This window comes from Ictidomys tridecemlineatus (genome assembly GCF_052094955.1).
Source record: "Ictidomys tridecemlineatus isolate mIctTri1 chromosome 12 unlocalized genomic scaffold, mIctTri1.hap1 SUPER_12_unloc_7, whole genome shotgun sequence".
NCBI classification, from domain to species: Eukaryota; Metazoa; Chordata; class Mammalia; order Rodentia; family Sciuridae; genus Ictidomys; species Ictidomys tridecemlineatus.
Genome location: NW_027520965.1, coordinates 1 through 6,053, shown reverse-complemented (window position 1 = coordinate 6,053; position 6,053 = coordinate 1). Strand labels below are relative to the sequence as shown.

The following is a 6,053-nucleotide window of genomic DNA, read 5'->3' as shown; positions in this document are numbered from 1 at the left end:
TGGATGTCTGTGCCACAACTGTGCTGTCTTCTGAGGAACTCTTCAAGGCCTGGATCTAGACCTGAGGAAGGGCCCACAGACTGGCCTGCAGGACACAGGACTCGTGAGGGGTGAGGCTGTGTTCCTGTTTTCCTCCACGTATGAAGGACAAGAGAAGTCTGAAGAGCCTGCCGTGTCCATGTGCGGGAGCAACTGTCAGAGGCTGAGTGTCGTGCCAATGGCACTGGTGAGAGTTCAGGAGATGTGACTTCCAGACCCAGAGCTGACATTTGCTAGCTGAGTGACCCTGGGGAAAGTGACTTCATCCCTCTGGTTCTCAGGTTTCTCTTCTGCAATGGGGATTAACTACGCACCTGTCTCTGCTCTCTGTCTCTCTTTCTATGTATGTAAATACATTCAGCCCTTGTAGGTCTGCGGGTGGCATTCATGCCGGGAAAGGCCAGTGCTCCTGGAGAGCAGGATATAAATGTGGAGTAAGAAGGACCAAAGGCCATACGTGAGTTGGCTTGGGCTCCCCACTTTCCCAGAGGAAAAGGAAGAGGAAAGTAAGGATGGGAGCAAGTGTTGATCTCACTTCAAGCCAAATGCTTATGCAGAGGTGGAGGGCTCAGCAAGCCATGGTGGGTGACCTGGAAGGCCACAGCCCCCCTACGTAGGCAGTGCACCAGTGCAGGGGATCCACAGAACACCATCAAGTGTGGACTGAGTGCACATCTTGAGGACGGCCGGTAAAATGTGTGTGTGGTGTGATGAGAGGGCAGGAGGTGGTCGGTTCCAAGTGTAACGTTTGCAGCGTCTGTTTTTCCTGTGGCATTGTCAAAGTGCAGAAGTAAAAATCAAAAGGGGTGGTCTTTTTGGTTCCTGCAAAAAAAGTGGGCTTTGGGGTTTTATTTACATCACCAGCCTTGGGTCCAGAGAAGTGTAAAATACACACAGTTCTGGCTTCATGCTTCAGCCCATAGTCACAGGCTGCCTGCTTTGGGGACAGCTTCTGCTGCACAAGAGCTCCAACTGACTCAGGTGGCAACAAGATCACCTGACCAGGACGCTCTTGGTTTTTCCCAGAGGCCCCTTTCCATAGGATTTATGTGGGGACTTCCTTTTCCTTTAGGCATTCCACTCAGAGATCCAGACTCTGCCTCTTCTACTCTGCTTTTCCTGTTCTCAACTCTGGAAGCCACTACTCTCTCCTCTCCCCAACCAGGTGAGAGAGCCTAAGACTAGAGAAGGAGTGGAGGGAGGAAGTTTCTTGAGGAGTGAAGGATTGATTGTTGGTCAAGACCTGTACCTTTTTATTCCCCACTCTCTCCCAGGTCTGGAGCCTCTGAGTGGGTTCCTCTCTACCCCCACTTCCTGGCCCTTCCAGCCAACCTGTGGTGGGGACAGTCTAACTGCCTCAACTAGTTGTCTTCCCCTTTGTAACACCACCACCCCACCATCCTCTCTCCACCTGGCAGGGTCTCAAGTAGATTGGGGAGGGCTGTGTCCAAGAGTGAGATATCCTAAGTGCTTTGCCTTTATGTTCTTCTTGTTGGTTCGACTCCTTTATGGAGAGTATGTGTGAATTTTATACTGTGCCTGAACTGGAATCATGTTCATTTTATAAAAAATAAAGACCACATGACTACATGAGTCATACTTGATCCTTCCTCTTCCCTGTCTCTTTAATCTGTATCGTCCCTCCATCACCTGACCAAGCCCAGAACCAAGAAATGACCCCTGACCTCCTCTGCTTGAATCTCTCACAGGATTTCATCCATTTTTGCTAGTCTGTATAGGTACATGGAAATTTCTCTCAATTCTTTGTTGTCTCCCCATGTCCCCAACACATGTGTTTATTGAGCCCCAACCATGCACCAGGCACTGAACTAGTTCTTGATCATAGAGGGGCTGCCTCCTCTGTAGCTGAAGATTTCCTCCCTCCTGGAGCCTCTCCCTTCAACTAATTTATCCCTGTCACTTGGTCCTTTAAGTTAGGACGTTCTAATAAGTGGACGTGGGGTGCATTTAATGATAATAGGACAAGAGCTATCAACTGGGATTACTCTGGTGAGCCAGGAGTGAGGTCACCCTAGTTATAAGGCATAGCTCTGACTTCATGCTTCTTCTGGAAGCTTTAGCCTTCCAGATGCTCAGTTACCAGGTCCAGGAGCAGGCTCAGCACTAATGCTGGCTTTCCTCTCACAGCTGTCATTGAGACCTACCGACTTCTGGGGAAGAGTTGGAGGGCACCGGGTTTCTGTGAGTAGCCCAGGGTGGCTTCTTTGGTTTCAGTGATGTCTCTTGCAGCTTTTGCCACTGCCCTTCTAGGAGCTGTCCCTAGGATGCCCCAGAGTCAAGCCCAGCTGTCCTGATTTTGCCTTCAGGGAACATCTCCCAGTGTCCAATGAAGAAACCCTATTCCATGAGGCTTATGTTCCAACAGGACAAGGGAAGAATACTAATAATGCGATAATAAAGAAGTATATTATTTAGTGAATTAGTATATTGGGAGTTTATGAGGCTTATGGAAAAATGAAAGGTAGAGTAGAAAATGGGGCCTGGCAGCTGGTTGAAGCTTTCTCAAAATGAAAGTGAACTCAAACAATGGAACCTAAGATATCTGTTGGGTAAGTTTTTTTCATAGCCATACAGTGTGACAAATTACCAGTGATTCAATAACAAAGCAATTTGGCAACAAATGTTTGGAGGTATGTAGACTAATGCAAAAATGTTGTTCAGTATTTGCATTGTTAATATTATTGATAGTTCATTTAAAAATGTTATTCTCCTAAATTATCAGTTAAGAGCAAGAAATAATTGTTTATTTTGTTGGGAACCTAGCTTTCAGGATTAGTGAAAAGGAGGGCCAGTTGTTGATCTCACAGTTTGAATAAGAACTGTATGTGGTTATGACTGAATCAAACAAGTTAATATGTAGTCATGCTTGCTTAAAACAGTAAATCAAATGTATTTTGGCTTTTTATTCCCCACTGAAACAGCCCATTAGAAATGTCACTGCCAAAATGCACCCCGATTCCCAGATTTTTGGTTTCCGATGCTATTTTTCTACAAGTCTGGGGGCTGAAAGGTACAAGGTAATTCTAGAACACCTATAATTTGTTGGATCATAAAACAAAGCTTTAAATGATTGAGTCATTCAAACTTATCCACAACCCATCTATACAAAATGCTCCTACTAGCTAAAGGTTTGGCAGTGGGAACATCAGGAGAGGGTTGGCTGGCATCAATTGGTACAATACATTTGAATTCATCAGTCCCTAATTATATCCAACAAGAGCTGACAAGATGAATTTTCAAAAAATAATTGAATAGAATGTATTTCAGTTGGGTTGGGCTTATTAACTCATTTATTGTGTCAATAAAAACTACTAGTAAATGTAAATGCACAATTCAGAACGTGTTTTCTCCTTCACCACCAATCTCTGGCCCCAGTCACTGCCCTCTTCCACCTGAAGGTCTGTACAGCCTCTCCAGAGGCCATCTATAGTCTGCCCACGCCTACATCATGTCCTGCCAAGAGGTTCTATGGCAAAGTTCTTTTGAGTTCCTTTTGTAGACACTCTCTGCCACTCCTCCCCATCTCTTTAAAAAGGGTGTCTTTTCTTATTTCCTCCATGCCTTATTTCATCCTTTGGCCTTTGACTATGTAAGTGCTGATCTCTTTGAGTTTCCAGCGTCAGCTTCTGGGGCCACCTGGACGGGAGGACCTCATGACGTCCATGGGTGTCTGGCGCCACTTTGTGGCGAGTCCTGGAAAATTCCTTCTGCTGTTCCCAAGCACAGTGAAACTCCCTGGGCCTCCAGGATAAAGGAAGACTGACCATTTTTCCAAATGAGGACTCAGTTGGAAAACTCCCACGGGCTCTGCCTTTAACAAACTTCAATTGTCAGTTGTGGAATTGAGACGTTAGTGGCCTATCTTTTCCCTCTGTGTCTGTGTTCTATCTGTCCCTGGCACATTGGTGGCTTCACAGAGTGCCTGGCTCACCCTCTGTACTGTGACCATTCCCAACTTCTTAAAAAAAGAAGAAGAAAGAGGAAAAAAAACTTCTTTTGATGTCTTTCTTGCTGTGTGTCCTATTTCCAACCATCCTGGGCCAGGCTGACTTTCTTGGGGGTGTTCCTCTGGCTACGGATCACTAGGGGGCGCCACTGTGACACCTAGTCTGTGAAATTGGGACCAGAAACATCAGAGCTGATCCCAAACTATGGCCTTCTTTTTCTGGCTCCTGGGACCTTCAGGTCCTCAAATCCTGGACAAACCAAGTGAGCCTGGAAAACCCACGCCTGCCTGAGGTGGAGAATGAGGCTCGCAACTGGAGGACAGCGCTTCCTCTCTGCCTCCTTCAGTGAGAGGCTGGAAAAACTGAGCAGGCTGCCCTCTCCCGCATCTAGGAGCGAAGTCCAGGCCCCCAGGCTGTGGAGGAGGTTCCTGGTCTCTCCACTGCACCCCATGGAGGACAATTTTAAAACGACTTTTGAAAAACCTGGAACCTTGGAATAACGAGTGCCCCAGCAGACCTCATTAGGTCCTGAATTTTGCTCTTGTACTGAAGACTGCTCATCCACCAAGAGGCCACGCGCCTCCAAATACCACTGGTGACACCAGCTGAGTCTTTCATCAAATCGCCTCAGTGTAAGATGACACCCACAAACAATGTGCAGGCCTTGGTTAGATGCCTGGCACCTCAAAACCAAACCAAACCAAACCACCACCAACAACAACAACCCAAAACAACAGTAAAAAAGATTAAGCCTAGGAAACATGCTCTCGGATCTCCAGCCTTAGGAGATCACATCCCGGAAAGGGGTCCCTGGTGGGGTAACACCTACTTCCAACCTACCAACTACGTCATCCTGAGGGCTTTCGGATTATGGGGGGATAATGAAGGTATTAAATAAATAAATAAATAGATTTTGCTGTACCAGAGAATGAACTCAGGGATGCTCTACCACCCAGCTACATCCCCAGTCTTTTATATATTTTATTTTGAGATTGGGTCAACACTAAATTGCTGAGACTGGTCTCAAATTTGCCACCTTCCTGCCTCAACCTCCCAAGTCACTAGGATTATAGGCTTGGGCCACTGAGCCTGGTGCAATTATTGTATTTTAATGCGTGAAGTGTTTTAATTTAGCATATGGTAGCAAGTAATGCTGAAATTTAAATATAAATATAACTTTAAGTTCAGCTTTAGTTTACGAGGTAATCTCTTTTTCAGATAAAAGGATTTTTTTACTTACAAAAAATTTGCAGGTTCTTAGCACTTGAAATTTACTAAATTAAAAGTAATATTAAGAGACATCAGGGAATCATCTGCTTGGAAATATGCCCTCCCAGCAAACGGTGAGGCTGTAAGTGTAAAAAGTCTGAAATGTGTTGAATTTGCTTTTGTTTACCTTATTGATTATGGATTATTGCTCTTTAGCCCTATAGACTGATTGTGCATGTCTGTGTGGGGTTAAACAGCATATACAAACTGCACCTGGGGTTGTCCAGAGTTGCTTAACCACTGAGCCACATCTTTTAGTTTTTTATTTTGAGACAAGTCTCACTAAGTTGTTTAGGACCTCACTAAATAGCTGAGGCTGGCTTTGAACTTGTGATCCTTCTGCCTCAGCCTCCTCAGCTGCTGGGATTACAGGTGAGCACCACCACTCCTGGCTACAAATTGCACTGTTTTGAAACAAGTAATTCTCTGCCTTTTCTTTTTTCTCTCCTCCTCTCCTGCCTGTCTACCTCCCTCCATCCCTCTTTTCTTTTACTCTAAAGTTTTTTTCCTTTTCTAAGAGTTTTGAAGTCTGGAGGAGTTTGACTTTGAGTTGACAAGAAGCCTCACAATGAAGAACTGATGGCCTGAGGTGTGGTTCTAAACATGCTGCTGAAAATCAAAAGCTGAATTTTGGGGGAGTGGTGGTGAGGGACATGAGGAAGAGGGGCCCACTCTTTTCTTGGCTAATGACTCATTTATTTTTAAATTTATTTTTAATTTTAATTATTTATTTTTAGTTTTTAGCAGACACAACATCTTTGTTTGTATGTGGTGCTG

The 6,053-nt window shown here is 45.1% G+C and overlaps 1 long non-coding RNA gene across 1 annotated transcript; it reads left to right on the top strand.

The window, feature by feature from the left end:
* Positions 1–734: 734 nt before the first annotated feature.
* LOC144372355 (uncharacterized) lies at positions 735–1,643 on the top strand. Its single transcript, XR_013432371.1, has 2 exons — positions 735–1,204; positions 1,314–1,643. It is a non-coding gene; the product is annotated as an uncharacterized LOC144372355 (long non-coding RNA).
* Positions 1,644–6,053: the final 4,410 nt, after the last annotated feature.